We start from the raw sequence: 24975 nt of genomic DNA on the forward strand, positions 1-24975 counted from the left end.
TAAAATGAACACCATCATATGTCCGCGGACATGTCAATGTCTCTGTGGATATGTGATGGCGCAGTGAAGCTCATTCAACCAAGTCATCAAAAAACTGCGGTCACCGACTTTTTCATTGTTTTGGTCCGGTAACAATGTCAGCGACCGGCACACCAGCCAACCTTCAAATTGGTCCTGTTTTTCTACACTGGTAACAAAGCCGGAAGCTGGCACTCCATGCTAGCGTTGAAAATGAACGGCCGAAGTCTCACCTAGTTCAGGTCGTCGTGGGCGAACATCTCCTTCTGCCGGTTCACGAACCAAGCCTTCCTCTGGTGACATGTTGTTTCTTGTCGACACTCATGATGGCGAGTGGCACCTCTTTTGCTTTGGTGTCGGCATTGGAGGGCTCGATACCGAGTTTCTTGAGTTGAGCGGCCTCCTCGATGTCAAGTTTCCTCCTCTTCGCGGCCTCCTCCATGTCAAGCTTCTTCGTTTGGAGCTCTAGGTATATCTTCATTTGCTCCTCCTTCCCGTTGCTCCTCCTCTCCTCCCTCACTTCCTTTTGACTCATCATGTTCTCCAAAGTTCCTTGCAAGGCCATGGAAGACGCATCACACTTCTCGTCAGCCTTTGAGCTTGTCTTGCCCCTCGGCCTCTTGAGCAAGTATCCCTCATCAGGCACGTTCGCCTTCCCTCCTTTCTTCTTACGAGCGGCATATTGGTCTTTGAACTTGGGGCAATCTTTGATGAGCGACCAACAATGCGTGAGAGTAAATGGCTTGTTCTTGTGACGAGCCTTGAAGGCTTCCAAAGATTGAAATGCCTACCCAATCAAAGATGCGGCTGCAATTGTAAGATGGAAAGACACAAGATGCATGAACACATGGCATGCCAACATGAAAGGACACAAGATGAAAAAAATGAGAGGTTCATACCAAGTCACCAAGGCCTAGGCCACTCATGGGACGGGCTTCGACGCTCTCAAGTGCGACAAAATACTTGTTGCACTCTTATTGAATGAACCCCCATCCCTTTTGGATTGAATAGATGCCGCGAGTGCTCGCAAATTGGTAGGGGGCAAACTTCCTTCACTCATGAAAGGTTTTGTGAACTCTCGTCCAAAAGGCGGATCCTTTTTGCTCGGCACCTTTCACCGGATCTTGGCATATCTCCATCCAACTCCCACAAATCAAAGTGTCCTCCACTTGGATGTATGATCCCGTCCGAATGATTTTCCTCTTCTTTTGTGCCTCGGTCCTTTGGGTGAGCTCATCAATGAACACCAATGGCTCGTCCACAATGTCGGCCTCTTCTTCCTCATCTTCACAATACAAGTCATCGTCTTCATGCCATGAGTTGCCATGGTCGTCCTCATCTTCATCATATTGGCCAGCGAATTGAGTGTCACCATATTGGTCGCGGCCGTCCTGGCTTTGGGTCACGTCAAGATATAAAGTTTGGCCTTGGCCGTCGACGTGGAAGGCCTCGCCACGGCTCTCGAAGATGATGTTCTCCATGAACGCCGCGTAGTCAGGGTCGTCGGCCATTGGCGTCGGCAGTGGCATTTCCTCGAACAGCTTGTGGGCGCCGGCCATGTTGGCCGAAGGAATCGTCTCGGGTAGCTTCCTTTGGGTCCCGTCGGACGGCTGGCCAGCACCACTATACCTCGGTGTCAGGTTGAGGTCGATGACACCCGCGGGCATGGCCGGAGCGACCACGCTTCAGTCCGGAACATAGAGAACCATATCTGCCCACGACCATGCAGCAGTGGCGCATGATACCCTGGCATCTCGGGTGTGATGGACGAGCTCGGGGACCGGTGCTGTGGAGGACGAACCGCCGACGCGCATGTGCTAGCCGCGACCATGGCAGCGACCGAGAAAATGGTCGACGGGGGTCGGCACAACCGTAACATGAGGAGAGTGTGCGCCTTGGCGATGATGGACTCATCTTCATCGACGTTGGCTTGGTGCTACGTGGCACGCTGCGCGGCCGCCTCGGCGGCGTAGTCGGCAGCGGCCTTCTTCTCAGCCACCTTTGTATGCTGGTTCCTTCTCCTGGCCGATTCGACGACAAGCTTGGCGAGCTCCTCCGGCATGACCTCCGACCGCGGCTTCTTTGCAGCCTTCTTCTTCGCTACAGCGCGCCCGGCCAAGGCCGGTCGTCGGGATTCATCGGGCCACCGGCCATGGAGGAGGGAGGGGAGGGGCGCCTGGGAGGGTTTTGGGCAAATTGGAGGGAAAGTGGGCGGGTGTGCCCCCGGCGGGCGGGCCAGGGGAGGACAAAGGCATGCGTCCCGCCCATCCGTGCGCTGCCGTTTCAACGCAAGCGCGGCCGAAATTTGGGCCAGGAATGGGTCGAAAGCGGACCGAAAATGGACATTGATCTGTTTGCTCCCGTGCGTTGGGCCGCCTGTTCTATGTGTTTACCCCCAAACGGACGCGGTCGGACGATTTGGGGTCGTGCGTTGGAGTTGCTCTAATATGTTTCCGTGCTAACACCCCAACTCAACTCTTAACAATAGATCTCACAAGTTTTCAAAAAAAAGTACTTCTCACATGTAATAGTTATTCCGTCCCGCTAAAATGAACACCATCATATGTCCGCGGACACGTCAATGTCTCCGCGGATATGTGATGGTGCAGTCAAGCTCATTCAACCAAGTCATCAAAAAACTACGGTCACCAACTTTTTCATTGTTTTTTTCATTACTTTTCGCACATCAAAAGGTCGCCATCGAAGAGCACCACATAAAAACAACTACAACAAAAAAACCAAGATACTACTCCCCCGGGGAGGTCAACGACCTCCAAGCCGGATGGCCCGACCTCATCATCGTACGATACCAAGACGACCAAGGCGGACCTGCTAGCGTATGCCTCATTAGCATTTTCGTCATCCTCGCCCTACAGACGCTCGGAGAGTCACTCCCGTCAAAGGTCATTGATTTGGAACCGGTTGCACTCGCACTCGACGGTGCGGTGGCTCTGCACGGAATTGAGCACCGACCGGCTCTCGTCGAGTTGGTGCTCTGACAAGAGGGCCAAGTTGTACTGTTGCTTCGCTTGCAGAAGTGTAAACCCAGAGGCACCGGCGGCGCGACATCATCCGTCGTGGGCTCCTCCTCCTCAACCTTCGCCACGACCATGTGATCACCATCCTCCTCCTCCTCCATCTCCTCCTTCTTAGAGCTCAGCTCCGCAGAGCTCGAAAGTTGGCCCGCCTCAATGTGGGTCAATCGTACATGGTGCGGACCTCCGCACCGATTTCGGTGTGGTGCCCCAACAAAATCTGCTTGAATCAAGAAGTCATTGAGCTAGACATTGTGATGGCGGACAACGAACAAGGATGTGGACGACTCAGAAGGTGGGAGAAGGGGCTCGAAGGTAGGGTTTTAGGTTGTGGCCGGACGACTTTATATAGCCGGGAAGGAGGGGCGAACACGTCATCCAGTTACTCTTCCCCGGGCACGGTGAATGCGGGCGACTAGTCACAACTGATGTGAATCTGGGTAGGCGGACGGTTGGCCACGTCCTATTGAATGTGTAGAGGACTCTAGAGGGTTTTTGGAGTGAGGCCAGGGTGTCAGAGTTCGACATGGCAAACAGCCGGACTTCCTCAGAGCTCCTCTAATTTGATGGCGACTCTGATTCAGAGAGTACGACCTTGGCTGCAGCAGGGGCCTTGCGGGGCTAGATGTTGGCAGCCTTCACAAGGCGCCTTCGGGCTCGGGTGACATTGGCCTCCGTGACATCTTCGGACGCCGCTCTCTTTCTCTTTGGGGGAGGAAACACCTTCCTCCCCTTCTTCTCCTTCTCCTTCTATTTCCTCCTCGTTAGAGGAAAGAGGTTGAATGTCCTTGGACTTAGCGTCCGAGGGGTCTCGGATCCGAATATCTCCCCTCTTCTTCTCGGGCTCCTTCTTCGCCTTGGCCAGGGCCTTTGGGGGTACCACAACCAAAACAGCCTAGAGTTCGGGGGTCCGTTTGTCCTCGGGCAGCGGTGCCAAGCACAATTGATGAGTGTCGCCATGGACGCCCATTTCTAGAAGCAAGGGGATGATTCACACAAATAAAAAATGCAGAGTCATTAAGGAACATGAGTGAGCATTGTTACCTTGGATGGGCCGCGTACATCTGTATAGCCATTGTCCGGCCTGTCTGCGGGGAATTCATTCTGGGATGGCTTGAAGAGAGCCATCCACATGCCATCTATGTTTGTGCAAAATAAGTTTTGCAATGTTGCTATGTCTTCAGGCTTGTAGAGCCACATGGGCTAGCCTGAAGCTGGAGTGGCAGGATGTAGTGATGCAGCATGACGTTCACCACATCCACCAGCTTTATTTTCTTTTTGAGGACCCGGATCCTCTCCTGGAGAGAGATGACTTCATACAGATTGCCCCACTCCAGGCCCTACCTCTGCTAGGACACTAACTTCCTCGGACGCATACCTGTGAAGGCGGGAGCCGTGGCTTGGCCTGCGGCGAGGGGCTCGGTGATATAGAACCACTCACACTACTAGATCTTCACGGTCTCGATGAAGGTGCCTTTCAGCCACTCTGGCTTCTGGAGCTTGCTGATTGATACGTCCATTTTGCATCATGCTTTTATATCGATATTTATTGCATTATGGGCTGTTATTACACGTTATGTCATGATACTTATGGCTATTCTCTCTTATTTTACAAGGTTTACATAAGGAGGGAGAATGCCGGCAGCTGGAATTCTGGGGTGGAAAAGGAGCAAATATTAGAGACCTATTCTGCACAACTCCAAAAGTCCTGAAACTCCACGGAATATCTCATAATAAATAATGAAAAATCCTCACCAAAGATGAAGACCAGGGGGCCCACACCCTGTCCACGAGGGTGGGGGGCGCCCCCCTAGGGCGCGCCCCCTACCTTGTGGGCCCCCTGGTGGCTCTCCGATGCCCATCTTCTGCTATATGAAGTCTTTCATCGAGAAAAAAATAGGCAGCAAGCTTTCGGGACGAGACTCCGCCGTCACGAGGTAGAACCTTGGCGGAACCAATCTAGAGCTCCGGTAGAGCTGTTCTGCCGGGGATACTTCCCTCCGGGAGGGGGAAATCATCGCCATCATTATCACCAACGCTCCTCTCATCGGGAGAGGGCAATCTCCATCAACATCTTCACCAGCACCATCTCCTCTCAAAACCCTAGTTCATCTCTTGTATCCAATTCTTGCCTCTATGTCCGGGATTGGTACTAGTAGGTTACTAGTAGTGTTGATTACTCCTTGTAGTTGATGCTAGTTGGTTTATTTGGTGGAAGATCATATGTTCAGATCCTATATGCATATTATTACCCCTCTGATTATGAACATGAATATGCTTTGTGAGTAATTACGTTTGTTCCTGAGGACATGGGAGAAGTCTTGCTATTAGTAGTCATGTGAATTTGGTATTCGTTCGATATTTTGATGAGATGTATGTTGTCTAACCTCTAGTGGTGTTATGTGAACGTCGACTACATAACACTTCACCATTATTTGGGCCTAGAGGAAGGCATTGGGAAGTAATAAGTAGATGATGGGTTGCTAGAGTGATAGAAGCTTAAACCCTAGTTTATGCGTTGCTTCGTAAGGGGCTGATTTGGATCCACATGTTTCATGCTATGGTTAGGTTTACCTTAATACTTTTGTTGTAGTTGCGGATGCTTGCAATAGAGGTTAATCATAAGTGGGATGCTTGTTCAAGTAAGAATAGCACCCAAGCACCGATCCACCCACATATCAAATTATTAAAGTACCAAACGCGAATCATATGAACGTGATGAAAACTAGCTTGACGATATTCCCATGTGTCCTCGGGAGCGCTTTTCCTATTATAAGAGTTTGTCCAGGCTTGTCCTTTGCTACAAAAAGGATTGGGCCACCTTGCTGCACTTTATTTACTTTTGTTACTTGTTGCTCATTACAAATTATCTTATCACAAAACTATCTGTTACCACTTATTTCAGTACTTGCAGAGAATACCTTGTTGAAAACCGCTTATCATTTCCTTCTGCTCCTCGTTGGGTTCGACACTCTTACTTATCAAAAGGACTACGATAGATCCCCTATACTTGTGGGTCATCAAGACTCTTTTCTGGCGCCGTTGCCGGGGAGTGAAGCACCTTTGGTAGGTGGAATTTGGTAAGGAAAAATTTATTTAGTGTGCTGAAATTTACTGTCACTTGTTACTATGGAAAGTAATCCTCTGAGGGGCTTGTTCGGGGTATCTTCACCCCGACCAGTAGAGCAAAGAGTTGCTCCTCAACCTGCTGAACCTATTGATAATGAAGTTCCTTTTGAATTTTCTTCGGGTATGATGGAAAAACTGCTAGCAAATCCTTTTACAGGAGATGGAACAAAGCATCCTGATGAGCACTTAATTGTTGGGGAACGTAGCAATAATTCAAAATTTTCCTACGTGTCACCAAGATCAATCTATGGAGTCATCTAGCAACAAGGGAGGAGTGGATCTACATACTCTTGTAGATCGCGCGCGGAAGCGTTCAAGAGAACGGGGTTGATGGAGTCGTACTCGTCGTGATCCAAATCACCGATGATCCTAGCGCCGAACGGACGGCACCTCCACGTTCAACACACGTACGGAGCAGCGACGTCTCCTCCTTCTTGATCCAGCAAGGGGGAAGGAGAGGTTGATGGAGATCCAGCAGCACAACGGCGTGGTGGTGGAAGTAGCGGGATTCCAACAGGGCTTCGCCAAGCGCTGCGGGAGGAGGGAGATGTGTCATGGGAGGGAGAGGGAGGCGCCAGGGCTTAGGTATGGTTGCCCTCCCTTCCCCCCACTATATATAGGGCCAAGGGAGAGGGGGAGGGAGCAGCCTTGCCCCTTCCTCCAAGGAAGGGTGCGGCCAAGGGGGGGGAGGAGTCCATCCTCCCCAAGGCACCTCGGAGGTGCCTTCCCCCTTTAGGACTCTCCCCTTCCCTTGATTCTTGGCGCATGGGCCTCTTGGGGCTGGTGCCCTTGGCCCATATAGGCCAAGGCGCACCCCCTACAGCCCGTGTGGCCCCCCAGGGCAGGTGGCCCCACCCGGTGGACCCCCGGGACCCTTCTGGTGGTCCCGGTACAATACCGGTGACCCCGAAACTTGTCCCGATGGCCGAAATAGCACTTCCTATATATAATTCTTTACCTCCGGACCATTCCGGAACTCCTCGTGACGATCGGGATCTCATCCGGGACTCCGAACAACTTTCGGGTTACCGCATACTAATATCTCTATAACCCTAGCGTCACCGAACCTTAAGTGTGTAGACCCTACGGGTTCGGGAGACATGCAGACATGACCGAGATGACTCTCCGGTCAATAACCAACAGCGGGATATGGATACCCATGTTGGCTCCCACATGTTCCATGATGATCTCATCGGATGAACCATGATGTCAAGGACTTAATCAATCCCGTATACAATTCCCTTTGTCTAGCGGTACGATACTTGCCCGAGATTCGATCGTCGGTATCCCAATACCTTGTTCAATCTTGTTACCGGCAAGTCTCTTTTACTCGTTCTGTAACACATCATCCCGTGATCAACTCCTTGATCACATTGTGCACATTATGATGATGTCCTACCGAGTTGGCCCAGAGACACCTCTCCATCACACGGAGTGACAAATCCCAGTCTCGATTCGTGCCAACCCAACAGACACTTTCGGAGATACCCGTAGTGTACCTTTATAGCCACCCAGTTACTTTGTGACGTTTGGCACACCCAAAGCATTCCTACGGTATCCGGGAGTTGCACAATCTCATGGTCTAAGGAAATGATACTTGACATTAGAAAAGCTTTAGCATGCGAACTACACGATCTAGTGCTATGCTTAGGATTGGGTCTTGTCCATCACATCATTCTCCTAATTATGTGATCCCGTTATCAATGACATCCAATGTCCATGGTCAGGAAACCGTAACCATCTATTGATCAACGAGCTAGTCAACTAGAGGCTTACTAGGGACATGGTGTTGTCTATGTATCCACACATGTATCTGAGTTTCCTATCAATACAATTCTAGCATGGATAATAAACGATTATCATGAACAAGGAAATATAATAATAACTAATTTATTATTGCCTCTAGGGCATATTTCCAACATTAATATATGTGGATGAAGTTTGTGGATTATTTAAGCTTGCAGGTATACCCGATGATGTTGCTAAGAAGAAGGTCTTCCGTTTATCTTTGAAGGGAGACACATTGACATGGTATAGGCTATGTGATGATAACAGATCATGGAACTATAGAAGATTGAAATTGGAATTTCATCAAAAGTATTACCCTATGCATCTTGTTCATCGTGATCGCAATTATATATATATATTTTGTCCTCGCAAAGGAGAAAGCATCGCTCAAGCTTGGGGGAGGCTTAAATAAATGTTATATTCATGCCCCAATCATGAGCTTCCAAGAGAAACAATTATTCAAAAATTTTATGCTCGGCATTCTGAAAACAATCGCACCATGCTCGATACTTCTTGTACTGGCTCTTTTATGATGAAGACTATTGGATTTAAATGGGATTTATTGGATAGAATTAAACGCAACTCTGAAGATTGGGACCTCGACGAAGGTAAGGAGTTAGGTATGACACCTAATTTTGATTGTGTTAAATCTTTTATGGATACCGATATTTTTCGTAAGTTTAGCACTAAATATGGACTTTACTCTGAGATAGTAGCTTCTTTCTGTGAATCATTTGCTACTTATGTTGATCTCCCTAAGGAGAAGTGGTTTAAATATCATCCTCCCATAGAAGTAAAATAGCTGCACCTATTAAAGTTGAAGAAAAGATTGTCACTTATAATGATCCTGTTGTTCCTACTTCTTATGTTGAGAAACCACCTTTCCCTATTAGAATAAAGGATGATGCTAAAGCTTCAACTGTCATTCATAAAAGCAATATTAGAACTTATACACCTCCTGAGCAAGTTAAAGTTGAACCTAATATTGCTATTGTTAAAGATCTCTTGTCTGATAATATTGATGGGCATGTTATACAATTCTGTGATGAGACTGCTAGAATTGCTAAACCTGACGCTAAAGATAAACATGGACCTGTGGTAGGCGTGCCTGTTATTTCTGTTAAAATAGGAGATCATTGTTATCATGGCTTATGTGATATGGGTGCTAGTGCTAGTGTTATACCTATTACCTTATATGAAGAAATTAAGAATGAAATTGCACCTGCTGAGTTAGAGGATATTGATGTTACAATTAAACTTGCCAATAGGGATACTATATCACCAATGGGAATTGTTAGAGATGTTGAAATCTTGTGTGGGAAAACTAAATATCCTGCTAATTTTATTGTTCTTGGTTCCCCACAAGATAGCTTTTGTCCCATTATATTTGGTAGACCCTTCTTGAATACCGTCAATGCTAAGATAGATTGCGAAAAGAATGTTGTTACTATTGGCTTGGATGATATGATTCACGAGTTTAATTTCTCTAAATTTAGTAAACAACATCGTGAAGAAGAATTGCCTAGTAAGGATGAAATTATTGGTCTTGCTTCTATTGATGTACCTCCTAGTAATCCGTTAGAACATTATTTGCTAAACGATGAAAATGATATGTTTATGAATGAAAGAAGGGAAATAGATGAAGTATTCATTAAAGAGGAACCTATTCTGCAACACAATTTGCCTGTTGAAATCCTAGGGGATCCCCCTCCACCCAAGGGTGATCCTGTGTTTGAGCTTAAACCGTTGCCTGGCAATCTTAAATATGCTTATCTTGATGAAAAGAAGATATATCCTGTTATTATTAGTGCTAACCTTTCAGAGCATGAAGAAGAAAGATTATTGAAAACTTTGAAGAAGCACCGTGCGGCTATTGGATATACTCTTGATGATCTTAAGGGAATTAGTCCCACTTTATGTCGACATAAAATAAATTTGGAAGCAGATGCCAAACCAGTTCGTGACCCTCAACGACGTCTGAATCCTAAAATGAAAGAAGTGGTAAGAAAAGAAATACTAAAGCTTCTGGAAGCAGGTATAATTTATCCCGTTGCTGATAGTGAGTGGGTAAGTCATGTCCATTGTGTCCCTAAGAAGGGAGGTATTATGGTTGTTCCTAACGATAAAGATGAATTAATTCCACAAAGAATTATTACAGGTTATAGGATGGTAATTGATTTCCGCAAATTAAATAAGGCTACTAAGAAAGATCATTACCCCTTACCTTTTATCGATCAAATGCTAGAAAGATTATGCAAACATACACACTATTGCTTTCTAGATGGTTATTCTGGTTTCTCTCAAATACCTGTGTCGGCTAAAGATCAATCAAAGACTAGTTTTACATGCCCTTTTGGTACTTTTTCTTATAGACGTATGCCTTTTGGTCTATGTAATGCACCTGCTACCTTTCAAAGATGCATGATGGCTATATTCTCTGACTTTTGTGAAAAGATTTGTGAGGTTTTCATGGACGACTTTTCCGTCTATGGATCCTCTTTTGATGATTGCTTGAGCAATCTTGATCGAGTTTTGCAGAGATGTGAAGAAACTAATCTTTTCTTGAATTGGGAAAAGTGCCACTTTATGGTTAATGAAGGAATTGTCTTTGGGGCATAAAGTTTCTGAAAGAGGCATTGAAGTTTATAAAGCCAAGGTTGATGCTATTGAAAAGATGCCATGTCCCAAGGACATCAAAGGTATAAGAAGTTTCCTCGGTCACGCTGGATTTTATAGGAGGTTCATTAAGGACTTCTCAAAAATTTCTCGGCCCTTGACTAATTTATTACAAAAAGATATACCATTTGTCTTTGATGATGATTGTGTAGAAGCATTTGAAATACTTAAGAAAGCATTAGTCTCTGCACCTATTGTTCAGCCACCTGATTGGAATTTACCCTTTGAAATTATGTGTGATGCTAGTGATTATGATGTAGGTGCTGTTCTAGGGCAAAGAGTTGATAAGAAATTAAATGTTATCCATTATGCTAGTAAAACTCTAGACAATGCTCAAAGAAATTATGCTACTACTGAAAAGGAATTCTTAGCAGTTGTATTTGCTTGTGATAAGTTCAGACCTTATATTGTTGATTCTAAAGTAACTATTCACACTGATCATGCTACTATTAAATATCTTATGGAAAATAAAGATGCTAAACCTAGACTTATTAGATGGGTTCTCTTGCTACAAGAATTTGATTTACATATCGTTGATAGAAAGGGGGCTGAGAACCCCGTTGCAGACAACTTGTCTAGGTTAGAAAATGTTCTTGATGACCCACTACCTATTGATGATAGCTTCCCTGATGAACAATTAAATGTTATAAGTACTTCTCGTAGTACTCCATGGTATGCTGATTATGCTAATTATATTGTTGCCAAATTCATACCACCTAGTTTCACATACCAGCAAAAGAAAAAGTTTTTCTATGATTTGAGGCATTACTTTTGGGATGACCCACACCTTTATAAAGAAGGATTATATGGTGTTATTAGACGTTGTGTACCTGAGCATGAACAGGAACAGATCCTACGCAAGTGTCACTCCGAAGCTTATGGAGGACACCACGCTGGAGATAGAACTGCACATAAGGTATTGCAATCCGGTTTTTATTGGCCTACTCTCTTCAAGGATGCCCATAAGTTTGTCTTATCTTGTGATGAATGCCAAAGAATTGGTAATATTAGTAGACGTCAAGAAATGCCTATGAACTATTCACTTGTTATTGAACCAGTTGATGTTTGGGGCTTTGATTATATGGGACCCTTTCTTGCCTCCAATGGATATACACATATTTTAGTTGTTGTTGATTATGTTACTAAGTGGGTAGAAGCTATTCCAACTAGTAGTGCTGATTATAACACTTCTATTAAAATGCTTAAAGAAGTTATTTTTCTGAGGTTTGGAGTCTAAGGGAGTCCTGGATTAGGGGGTGTCCGGATAGCCGGACTATACCTTCAGCCGGACTCTTGGACTATGAAGATACAAGATTGAAGACTTCGTCCCGTGTCCGGAAGGGACTTTCCTTGGCGTGGATGGCAAGCTTGGCGATACGGATATGTAGATCTCCTACCATTGTAACCGACTCTGTGTAACCCTAGCCCCCTCCGGTGTCTATATAAACCGGAGGGTTTAGTCCGTAGGAAAAATAACAATGATACCATAGGCTAGCTTCTAGGGTTTAGCCTCCTTGATCTCGTGGTGGATCTACTCTTGTACTACCCATATCATCAACATTAATCAAGCAGGACGTAGGGTATTACCTCCATCGAGAGGGCCCGAACCTGGGTAAAAACATCGTGTCCCTTGTCTCCTGTTACCATCCGCCAAGACGCACAGTTTGGGACCCCCTACCCGAGATCCGCCGGTTTTGACACCGACATTGGTGCTTTCATTGAGAGTTCCTCTGTGTCGTCACTTTTAGGCCCGATGGCTCCTCCGATCATCAACAGTGATGCAGTTCTGGGTGAGACTTTTCTCCCTGGATAGATCTTTGTCTTCGGCGGCTTCGCACTGCGGGCCAATTCGCTTGGCCATCTGGAGCAGATCGAAAGCTACGCCCCTGGCCATCAGGTCAGATTTGGAAGTTTAAACTACACGGCTGACATCCGCGGAGACTTGATCTTCGACGGATTCGAGCCACAGCCGAGCGCGCCGCACTGTCACGATGCGCATGATCTAGCTCTGCCGCCGAACAGTGCCCTGGAGGCCGCACCCGCATCAGCTCCGACCCTTAATCCGGAGCCAACTGCGTCGATCGAGGATGGGTGGTTGGACACCGCCTCGGGGGCTGCAATTTCTATGGCGATCGAGCCGAACACCAGCCCTGTCCTCTGCGAGGCTCGCGACTCCAAGGAGCCGGACTCCTCTCCGGACTCTGAACTCTCCGCGCCCCTGCCAATCGAATCCGAGTGGGCGCCGATTATGGAGTTCACCACCGCGGACATCTTTCAGCACTCGCCCTTCGGCGATATTCTGAAGTCACTAAAGTCTCTCTCTCTATCAGGAGAGCCCTGGCCGGATTACAGTCAGCAAGGTTGGGATACGGACGACGAAGAAATTCGCTGCCCACCCACCACCCACTTCATAGCCACTGTCGATAATTTAAACGACGTGCTCGACTTCGACTCCGAAGACATCGACGGTATGGACGACGATGTAGGAGACGAACATGATCCAGCACCTATAGGGCACTGGATTGCCACCTCATCTCACAATGTATACATGGTGGACACACCCAAAGGAAGCAACGACGAACATGCCATCGAGCAACCGTCCAAACAGGGCAACTTGGATACACAAACCGAACAGCCCGTCCCCGGCGAAAACGGCATTTCGGATGACCTTACGCCGGATAAGCTCATGGAGCAGAACAACCTCCACAAAAGGCTCGTTGCCACTGCACGTAGCCTGAAAAAGCAGAAGCAGAAGCTCAAAACTGCGGAAGATGCACTCAGAATCAGATGAAGCAAAGTACTCAACACCACAGACAAATACGGTGGCAGTCGCCACACCAAAAGCTATCCAAAGCGAAAGCTACTGCCTGAATTTGACGAGGAGGCCATAAAGCCCCCGCAATCAAAAAATAAAAAAGCTACCCGGTCGGATAGACGACCCCATGGTCAGCATAGAGCGGCAAGCGGCGCCGCATACAAGCCGGCACGCGATCCACTCAAGGATTCGAATCAAAAAGATGGCCCGGCCAGATCTATCTATAGGCCAAGAAAGCAAGCTCTAGTAAACAATGCAACACAACAAATATCCGAACATCACGGCACACCCAAATACAGAGGTGCCGCACACCCCCTATGTTTCACCGATGAGGTTCTGGACCATGAATTTCCAGCGGGATTTAAATCCATAAACATAGAGGCGTACGACGGAACAACAGACCCTGGAGTCTGGATTGAGGATTATATCCTCTACATACACATGGCAAGAGGAGATGACCTCCACGCCATAAAATACTTACCCCTCAAGCTCAAAGGGCGAGCCCGGCATTGGCTCAAAAGCCTTCCCGAAAACACCGTTGGAAGTTGGGAAGAGCTCGAGGAAGCTTTCCGGGCAAATTTTCAAGGGACTTATGTCCGTCCTCCGGATGCAGACGATCTCAGTCACATAACTCAACAGCCCGGAGAGTCAGCCCGGAAATTCTGGAACAGATTTCTTACTAAAAAGAATCAGATAGTCGACTGTCTGGACGCCGAAGCCTTAGCAGCTTTTAGGCATAATGTTCGAGACGAATGGCTTGTCAGACACCTCGGCCAAGAAAAGCCAAGAACAATGGCCACATTAACAAGCCTCATGACCCGCTTTTGCATAGGAGAGGACAGCTGGTTGGCAAGATGCAGCACCAGCGACCCAAGTACATCCGAAGTTAGAGATGGAAACGGAAAACCCCGACGCATCAAGGACCAGCGCCGGAATAAGGGAAACAGCCCAAAGAGCACGGCAGTCAACGCCAGTTTCAAAAGCTCGCGGCAGAACCAGAAAAAGCCGCACCTCCAGGATAACAGGGACGAGGTATCCAACCTAAACAAAATCTTGGACATGACATGTCAAATACACAGTGCTCCTGGGAAGCCTGCAAACCATACCCACAGAGATTGTTGGGTCTTCAAGCAATCCGGCAAACTCAACGCCGAACACAAGGGGCTCGACACACCAAGTGAGGACGATGACGAACCCCACAAGCAGAGCACCAGGAAACACAGGAATTTTCCACAAGAAGTCAAAATAGTAAATCTACTTCATGTGACAAAGCAAGCGGCGCCCGTAGAAATACACGCCATACAACCTATCCCAAAGGAGTCTCGCCACTGGTTGTTAAAACCAATCACTTTCGACCATCTGGATTACTCTAGAAGTATCCAGAATGCAGGCTGGACTGCCTTGATATTAGACCCAATAATCGGCGAACTCCACTTTACAATTGTCCTGATGGACGGTGGCAGTGGCCTAAACCTGTTATATCAGGACACAATCTGCCACATGGGGATAGACCCAACAAAAATTCGCCATAGCAAAACCTCCTTTCAAGGGGTAACACCAGGCCTGGATGCCCATTGCATGGGTTCTCTCTGGCTAGAAGTTATGTTCGGCTCCCCCGACAACTTCCGCCGCGAAAGGCTAACCTTCCATATCGCCCCATTCTCAAGCAGCTATCAAGCACTACTGGGACGCGAAGCTTTCGCCCGCTTTAACGCAATTCTGCACTATGCATCTCTTACGCTTAAGATGCCCGGTCCACGAGGCATCATCTCATTAAAAGGAAAGCATTGATTGCGCCTCCAGCGCGGAAGTTTGTGCGGCTGCCTTAATAGCCCCACAACAAAACGGCTTCACCAGCCAAAACATTAAAAAGGTTATTAAGACCACGGACACGGCTAGACGAGTCCGGCATGAAAATACAACTGATAAAGGCTTAATTGCCGTATACCCCTGTACTAGGGGCTCCGCGCATACAAAGCAAGAGACAATCAAGCTCAATTTTACACATTTCAATTTATACTTTGTTTATTTCATATAACTTCTATTCGGCATGACCTTTCTTCAACTAAGTTCCTCTCTTTTTCAGATGAACATCGTGCTGCGCCCGTCCAGGATACGGCACAACGGAGACACAGGCGCAGACATGCAGCAGGGACCCGTTCCAAGGATTCTTTTTAGAATAAGACCCTGCGTAAACCTTTTTTACTGTCTCTTGTTGATACACATCCCCTTGTTTTTTGGTATAACCAAGGAGGAGGCTGGCGTCTTGGCATGTGGCCACGACAGAACTTTGCACGTACCTGGACACTGGGGGCTTATAACTAAAGGCGTTGTTCCGCCCGCCCTCATAAAGACCGAATACCTTAGGGAGTGTTCGGCGTCTCGAGTTTGGCCTTATATGCATCAGCTCCGAATCATGTCTTTGGTCAAATGTTGGGTTGCCCGGCTCCTATGTTTTGCTGCCTTACGTTCCGCTCTATCGGCTAAAGCGGCACCAGGAGAACTACTGCGATTGTGCCCCGGTTCGGCCAAGCGAGCACCTCAGTAGAGAAAGCCAAAAACTAACTGTCATGATATAGCGTGAGACTGGTCAACCACTCGATGACTTACCGGAATCTATAGGATTCCTCCGCATTAACGAAGGGCCGTTTCTCGGCCAGGCACATACGTGCCCCGAATTCGGGCGAGCACAGGCGCCACCAGAGGCTATCTAAGTAGCCTCACTGTCAAGCTCCTATGGCTAAGTGAAAGTGATAAAGCATTATAGTCCGATTGCCTAGTTCACTGCACTATCACCTCCTTTGTAGGACCAAGACGTTGTATCAAGTGTGAAAATGCGCCTTCTGTGAACACCCCCGTATTATTTGCGTGTGGGCTGAAGCCGACGACTGCCATCTTTCAGATTATATATACATATATCTTAAACGGCCGCACAGGAGGTGTTATAATACTTGAAGGCACAAGTACAAAAAGCTTCTACAATTTATAAAAATATTGTTTTATAACATATGCTATTCGAACATAGCATCCTTCGAGCACTGCGTCTCTATTACACGAGCGCCTTGAAGAACTTCCTGAAAATAGTGCTCGGCAGGTACTCGGCTTTCGTCCGAATACCAGGATGCAACAATGATGGTCTCCATCTCCGCCCAGTATGTCTTAACACGGGCAAGAGCCATCCGTGCACCCTCTATGCATGCTCACCTCTTCATCGCATTAATATGCGGCACCGCACCAAGGAACTGCTGCACTAAGTTGAAATAACTCTTCGGCTCTGGTCTCTCCGGCCACAAATGACTCATGACGCATTTCATGGTGAGTCCGGACAACCTATTCAGGTCGGCCCATTCGGCCAGACAATCGGCTACTGACAGTGGACGCTCTGGATTGTGGAACTGCGACCAGAAGAGCTTTTCCACTTCGCGATCCTCTTGATCTCGAAAGTGTTCGATCGCATCAGCAGCACTCGCTGCCAAATCCAGACAGGTGTCCATCATACTCCACAACCGGTCTAACAGAGCATGTTTAGGATCACAAAACTTCCTCCGCAGCATAAAGGGCTTTCCAGCCATGATCTCTCCGGCCTGACGTAGCTCCACCTTCATAGTTCTCATCGCAGAACAAGCATCCTTGGCATCCGCAACGGCCTTCTCCAGGTCCGTCTGTTTCGCCCGGTCTTCTTTTTCAAGAAGCTCGCAACGGTCAGCAGCGCTCTTCAGCTTCATGGCCATCTTGGCCATTTCCTTCTTGCTTCGGCAGTGAGCAGCCTGTTCGGCTTTCAGCTCTTCGATTGCCTTTCCGGCAGCCGCATCACTTTTCCTGGCTTGCTCCTTGGCTCGAGCAAGTTCCGCCCGAAGATTCTCAATGGCAGTGGCACCATCTGCGTCAAGCACACACATTGTAAGATACTAGCATAAAGCTCCTCTTACTAGGTGCTACCAAAGGAATTACATACCTTGTACCTCGTCAAGCCGCTTGTTAACAAGCGCGATGTCGGCATCTGCCACATCAAGTTGCCGCTTTAGCTCGGCAAATTCATCAGTCCGGCTAGCCACCAGACACTTCGCCACCTACGTATGAAGGCGGCATATTAGACCTGGGATTATGATCCTCTGCGCGCCGTCACTTTTGACAATGCACAGAGTCTCAGGGGCTACTATCTACACAGGGCGCATCCTATTTATGCGCAACTATCAAAAAGGGTGCATTATTTAGCGTACCTCAAAACCTGTCAGTAAACTCCTGACGGCCTCGTGCAATCCGCTTTCCGTGGATGAAATCCTTTCAATCACCATGCCCATCAATGCACGGTGCTCCTCTGAGATAGACGCTCGCCCTAGCAGATCCCTCAGCTCCTCCGACCGTGCACCAGACGGTGCCGGACTCGTCCGATGGCCCTTTTTGAAGGCCGGACGCGGAAGGCTTTGGGGGCCCAGATGATCACCTTCCGGCCCTGCCGGATTCGGAGAAACCCTCCGCGACGATACCTCAGGGTCGCCCGCCTCGCTAGGCGGTATGGCAGGGGGAGGCGTTCCGCTCTCCATCATCTCCGAAAGAAGGTCCCCCGAAGACGAGCTCTGCCGAGAAGGGTTGAGGTCCGAACTACAAGGTAAAATTTCGGTTACTTTTCTCAGATATAAAGCAAGGATTTCTCTCATCTCTTAAAAAGAAAACCTCTCTCTACTTACGGCTCGGTGAAGGGATGATCCCCTTGAGGGTATAATTCGGCCGAGGTTTCCCCTGGCGCAGGACCCTCTGACGAGGATTTCTTCCCCCGCTTTGAGGCCACGGTCTCCGGGTCTTCAGAGGCGGCCCTCTTCTTCCCCTGAGGAGAGGAATTTTCGATTCGTCCCTTCCGAACAGCCTCCTTTGAGGAGGCCGTAGTTTCCTTGTCCCCTCCCTTGCTTTCCTCCAAAGGCACAATCTTCAACATCCTGACTAGCACGGGATCCGGTGTGGTCTCGGGGAGGGGAGCCAGACACCTAATAAGCTTCGCTTTCGCTATCCACTCCTGCTTAAAGGACAACTCTTTTAGGAGCAAGTTTATGACAAATATACGGATAGCGAATCCGGGCACAAGGCTACTTACTTGAGTATCCGGGCGATTGCAGCTCAGACCTGCGTCCTCGGTCAAGTCCGGACACATTGCTTGTGATCCGAAGAACAGCTTATACATCTCCGCGGGCATTGCGCCCATGAAATGCTGGAGAGCTCGCGGTCCCTCCGGATTAAACTCCCACGCGAAGGGAGCGACATTTGCCGGGCAGGGTTCGGCGGATCAGCATGACCGGCGTCACTTTGACCAGGTCGAGGTCTCCCTCTAAGAGATCCCTGATACGGCCTTGCAACAAGGGCACGTCCTTGGATGGCCCCCAGTCTAGTCCTTTATTGACCCATGACGCTAGCTGTGGTGGGGGACCCGAGCGAAAGGCAGGTGGCGTCACCCACTTGGTGCCCCTGGGAGCGGTGATATAGAACCACTCTCGTTGCCATAAGCCGAGCTCCTCTTGAAAAGAGCCCTCGGGCCATGGAGCATCAGCATTCCTGCTGATAACGGCACCTCCGCACTTCGCGTGCCGCCCCTCGATCATTTTCAGTTCTACTTTGAAGGTCTTGATCCATAATCCAAAGTGAGGAGTAACACGAAGGAAAGCTTCACAGACGACAATAAATGAGGAAATGTGGAGGATGGACTCCAGAGCTAAGTCGTGAAATTCCAGCCCATAATAGAACATGAGCCCCCTCACGAAGGGATCCATTGGGAAGCCTAGCCCCTGACGGAAGTGAGACATGAACACCATGCTCTCACCAAGCTTGGGAGTAGGGATGGCTTGCCCTCGAGCAAGCAACCTATGCAAGATTTCACCGGTCAAGAACCTGGCCTCTCTCAGCTTTAGCACGTCCTCCTCCGTGATGGAGGAGGGCATCCATCGGCCTCGAAAGTCGGAACCGGACATTGTCAAAGATCCGAAGCGCCCAAAATCTGGAGCCTTGGGTGTTGGAACTCGAGGCGAAGGGCGAACTCGTTTGAGATTGAAAGAAAAGAGTAAGGCCTTGGTCTCTTTATAAGAGGTTGAATACCAAAGGCCCTCCCCGTAACCGTTTGGGACTCGCCTTTGATCGAGAAAATATACCAACGGGCACGACTGGGTTACCCATGCCCGTATTAATGAGAATCCCGTAAATAAAGGGGGCACAATCTCTGCTTCGACTGGACGTGCCAAGGAAACCGCCTCGCTGAACGCGCTGAGGTGGGACAGTAAAAACAATTCGAATAAGGGCTTGGCCGTGGTGAGATGTCACAGAATACGTCAGCAGATTAGATTTGTGTAAATATTATTCTCTCTATGGCAATATGTGGAAACTTATTTTATAGAGCCGGACACTATCCTTGTGTTCGAAATCTTCTACAAAGTACTTGGAGGAGGAACCCGCCTTGCAATGCCAAAGACAATCTGCGCGCCGGACTCGTCGTCATTGAAGCCTGGTTCAGGGGCTACTAAGGGAGTCCTGGATTAGGGGGTGTCCGGATAGTCGGACTATACCTTCAGCCGGACTCTTGGACTATGAAGATACAAGATTGAAGACTTCGTCCCGTGTCCGGAAGGGACTTTCCTTGGCGTGGAAGGCAAGCTTGGCGATACGGATATGTAGATCTCCTACCATTGTAACCGACTCTGTGTAACCCTAGCCCCCTCCGGTGTCTATATAAACCGAAGGGTTTAGTCCGTAGGAAAAACAACAATGATACCATAGGCTAGCTTCTAGGGTTTAGCCTCCTTGATCTCGTGGTGGATCTACTCTTGTACTACCCATATCATCAACATTAATCAAGAAGGACGTAGGGTATTACCTCCATCGAGAGGGCCCGAACCTGGGTAAAAACATCGTGTCCCTTGTCTCCTGTTACCATCCGCCTAGACGCATAGTTCGGGATCCCCTACCCGAGATCCGCCGGTTTTGACACTGACAGAGTCCCTAGATATTTAATGACTGATGGTGGTTCACACTTTATTCATGGTGCTTTCCATAAAATGCTTGCTAAGTATGATGTTAATCATAGAATTGCATCTCCTTATCACCCACAGTCTAGTGGTCAAGTAGAATTGAGTAATAGAGAACTCAAATTAATTTTGCAAAAGACTGTCAATAGGTATAGAAAGAATTGGTCCAAGAAACTTGATGATGCATTATGGGCCTATAGAACTGCATATAAAAATCCTATGGGCATGTCTCCGTATAAAATGGTTTATGGAAAAGCATGTCACTTACCTCTCGAACTAGAACATAAGGCATATTGGGCTATTAAAGAGCTCAATTATGATTTCAAACTTGCCGGAGAGAAGAGGTTATTTGATATTATCTCACTTGATGAATGGACAACCCAAGCTTATGAAAATGCCAAGTTGTTTAAAGAAAAAGTTAAAAGATGGCATGACAAATGGATACAAAAGCGTGAGTTTAATGTAGGTGATTATGTATTGCTATACAACTCTCGTTTAAGATTTTTTGCAGGAAAACTTCTCTCTAAATGGGAAGGCCCCTACGTCATCGAGGAGGTCTATCGTTCCGGTGCCATAAAAATCAACAATTTTGAAGGCACAAATCCTAAGGTGGTAAATGGTCAAAGATTCAAACATTATATCTCAGGTAATCCCATAAATATTGAAACCAATATTATTGAAACCGTAATCCCGGAGGAATACATAAGGGAAACTTTCCAGAACGTTTCAGACTCCGAAAAGGAATAGGTATGTGGCACGGTAAGTAAACCGACTCCAAAACAATTTTTAAGGCAATATTTCTCCGTTTTGGCATATTTAGAAAAATAGAAAAATAAGTAGCAGTCCGGGAAGGACACGAGGGCCCCACGAGGGTGGTGGGCACGCCCTACCCCCCTGGGCGCTCCCCCCTACCTCGTGAGCACCTCGTGTGCCTTCCAGACTCCGTTTTCTTGCACATTACGTATTTTGGTCGGTAAAAATTCATTATATATTCTCCCGAAGGTTTTGACCCATGTATCACGCAATTATCCTCTGTTCTTGTTTCGAGCTGTTTTTCTGACAGATCTAGATTATCATGACATCCGCAAGTGCCTCCAGGGACAAGTTCTTCAAGAAGGTCATCAATCCTTACCTCGCGGAGGTGCTGCGACACCCTCAAACCATTGAGATGTGTGATGGGTTGCTGCACATCCGTGATGTTGAGGGACCAAAGGGAACCGGAAGCGTGGAGACGAGGCTCGAAGCAATGGAGCAACAAGTTTTCAAGTGCCAGGGGATGGTGGAACGTGGACTCAACTCCAACCACATGATGATTGCAGAGTTTACCAACAAACACAAGCTAGATGCCGACAACATCGGGGAGGCCATTTTCAAGCTTCATGAGAAGATCGAGCACCTTCAAGCCCAAATCTATGACCTGCCAAACCAAAACTGTGAGTATGAATATAGATTCAAAAGGATGAGTTTGGCTGCAGATTTGAGGATCCCGGAGACTCGATCATCCTTCTATGATGGTGAGCCTATGCCTTGGAAGATGGACGACAAGCCCGCATCATCAACAACACCTCCATCTTCACCAGCAAAGGAGACATAATCACATGGGTATGGGCACTCCCCTTGGCAACTGCCAAGCTTGGGGGAGCTGCCCCGGTATCGTATCACAACCACATCTCCTGTTTTTACCGTTTTTCTTAGTTCGATCCTATTAGTAGTATTTTGATCTAGTAGAATAAAGTTTATGGCATGATCTAGTTTTGAGTTTTGCTTTATGATCTCTCTATGTAATTGAGTCCGTGAGTTATATAATAAAGATTAGTGTTGAGTCAAGGGCTTGATTTTCTTGCTATGATCTTGAGTGAATAAAAGAAAAGAAGAAAAAGAATAAAAAGAAACAAAGAGTGCATATTGACCTTATTGAGAGTAATGACTTCACATAGAAAGAGTATGATGATTAAAAGTTGTTGGGAGTTGGCAGACATAGCTTTGGTCATCGTTGCAATTAATAGGAAGTAATAAGGAAAGAGAGGTTTCACATATAGATATATTATCATTGACATCTTTTATGATTGGGAGCACTCATTAAAATATGACATGCTAAAGATTTGATGTTGGACAAGGAAGACAACATGATGAGTTATGTTTTCTTATATCTGAGATAAAGTATGTTGTCATGGATCCTCTAACGTGTTGAGCTTGCCTTTCCCCCTCATGCTAGCCAAATTCTCAGCACTAAGTAGAGATACTACTTGTGCTTCCAAAACCCCTAAACCAGTTTTGCCATGAGAGTCCACCATATCTACCTATGGATTGAGTAAGATCCTTCAAGTAAGTTGTCATCGGTGCAAAGCAATAAAAATTGCTCTAAATATGTATGATTGATTGGTGTGGGAGAAATAAGCTTTATACAATCTTGTGATGTGGAAGTAATAAAAGCGATGGACTGCATAATAAAGGTTCATATCACAAGGGGCAATATAAAGTGACGTTCTTTCGCATTGAGATTTTGTGCATCCAACCATAAAAGCGCATGGCAACCTCTGCTTCCCTCTGCGAAGGGCCTATCTTTTATTATTATCTTCTACCTTATGCAAGATTCATGGTGATCTTCACCTTTCCTTTTTCATTTTATCCTTTGGCAAGCCCAGCATGTTGGTCTAATTGGATGTAGAGGAGTATGAGTTATTATTGTTGACATTACCCTTGAGGTAAAAGGTTGTGGGGCGAAACTATAAGTCCCTATCTTTCTCTGTGTCCGATTAAAACTCCATAACCACAAGTATTGCATGAGTGCTAGCAATTATGAAGGACTAAATGATAGTTGAGTATGTGGACTTGCTATTTAGCTCTGACATAGACTCTTTCCGATGTTATGATAAATTGCAATTGCTTCAATGACTGAGATTATAGTTTGTTGGTTCTCAATAAGGTTTCTGATTCATACTTTTGCATTGTGAATAGATCATCACTTGAACATAAGTAATCATATGACAATATCTATATATATGTTGCTGTTATGAGAATAATCATGATGCCTTCATGTCCGTATTTTACTTTTATCGACGCCTCTACCTCTAAACACGGGGACATATTTATTGTTATCGGCTTTCGCTTGAGGACAAGCGAGGTCTAAGCTTGGGGGAGCTGATACGTCCATTTTGCATCATGCTTTTATATCGATATTTATTGCATTATGGTCTGTTATTACATGTTATGTCATGATACTTATGGCTATTCTCTCTTATTTTACAAGGTTTACATAAGGAGGGAGAATGCTGGCAGCTGGAATTCTGGGCTGGAAAAGGAGCAAATATTAGAGACCTATTCTGCACAACTCCAAAAGTCCTGAAACTCCATGGAATATCTTATAATAAATAATGAAAAATCCTCGCCAAAGATGAAGACCGGAGGGCCCACACCCTGTTCACGAGGGTGGGGAGCGCCCCCCTAGGGCGCGCCCCCTACCTCGTGGGCCCCCTGGTGGCTCTCCGATGCCCATCTTCTGCTATATGAAGTCTTTCATCGAGAAAAAAATAGGCAGCAAGCTTTCGGGACGAGACTCCACCGCCACGAGGCGGAACCTTGGCGGAACCAATCTAGAGCTCCGGCAGAGCTGTTCTGCTGGGGATACTTCCCTCCGGGAGGGGGAAATCATCGCTATCATCATCACCAACGCTCCTCTCATCGGGAGAGGGCAATCTCCATCAACATCTTCACCAGCACCATCTCCTCTCAAAACCCTAGTTCATCTCTTGTATCCAATTCTTGCCTCTATGTCCGGGATTGGTACTAGTAGGTTGCTAGTAGTGTTGATTACTCCTTGTAGTTGATGCTAGTTGGTTTATTTGGTGGAAGATCATATGTTCAGATCCTATATGCATATTATTATCCCTCTGATTATGAACATGAATATGCTTTGCGAGTATTTACGTTTGTTCCTGAGGACATGGGAGAAGTCTTGCTATTAGTAGTCATGTGAATTTGGTATTCGTTCGATATTTTGATGAGATGTATGTTGTCTAGCCTCTAGTGGTGTTATGTGAACGTCGACTACATAACACTTCACCATTATTTGGGCCTAGAGGAAGGCATTGGGAAGTAATAAGTAGATGATGGGTTGCTAGAGTGACAGAAGCTTAAACCCTAGTTTATGCGTTGCTTCGTAAGGGGCTGATTTGGATCCACATGTTTCATGCTATGGTTAGGTTTACCTTAATACTTTTGTTGTAGTTGCGGATGCTTGCAATAGAGGTTAATCATAAGTGGGATGCTTGTTCAAGTAAGAACAGCACCCGAGCACCGGTCCACCCACATATCAAATTATTAAAGTACCGAACGCGAATCATATGAACATGATGAAAACTAGCTTGACGATATTACCATGTGTCCTCGGGAGCGCTTTTCCTATTATAAGAGTTTGTCCAGGCTTGTCCTTTGCTACAAAAAGGATTGGGCCACCTTGCTACACTTTATTTACTTTTGTTACTTGTTGCTCGTTACAAATTATCTTATC

The sequence above is a fragment of the Triticum aestivum genome, chromosome 1A, assembly GCF_018294505.1.
Source record: "Triticum aestivum cultivar Chinese Spring chromosome 1A, IWGSC CS RefSeq v2.1, whole genome shotgun sequence".
In the NCBI taxonomy this organism is placed as follows: domain Eukaryota; kingdom Viridiplantae; phylum Streptophyta; class Magnoliopsida; order Poales; family Poaceae; genus Triticum; species Triticum aestivum.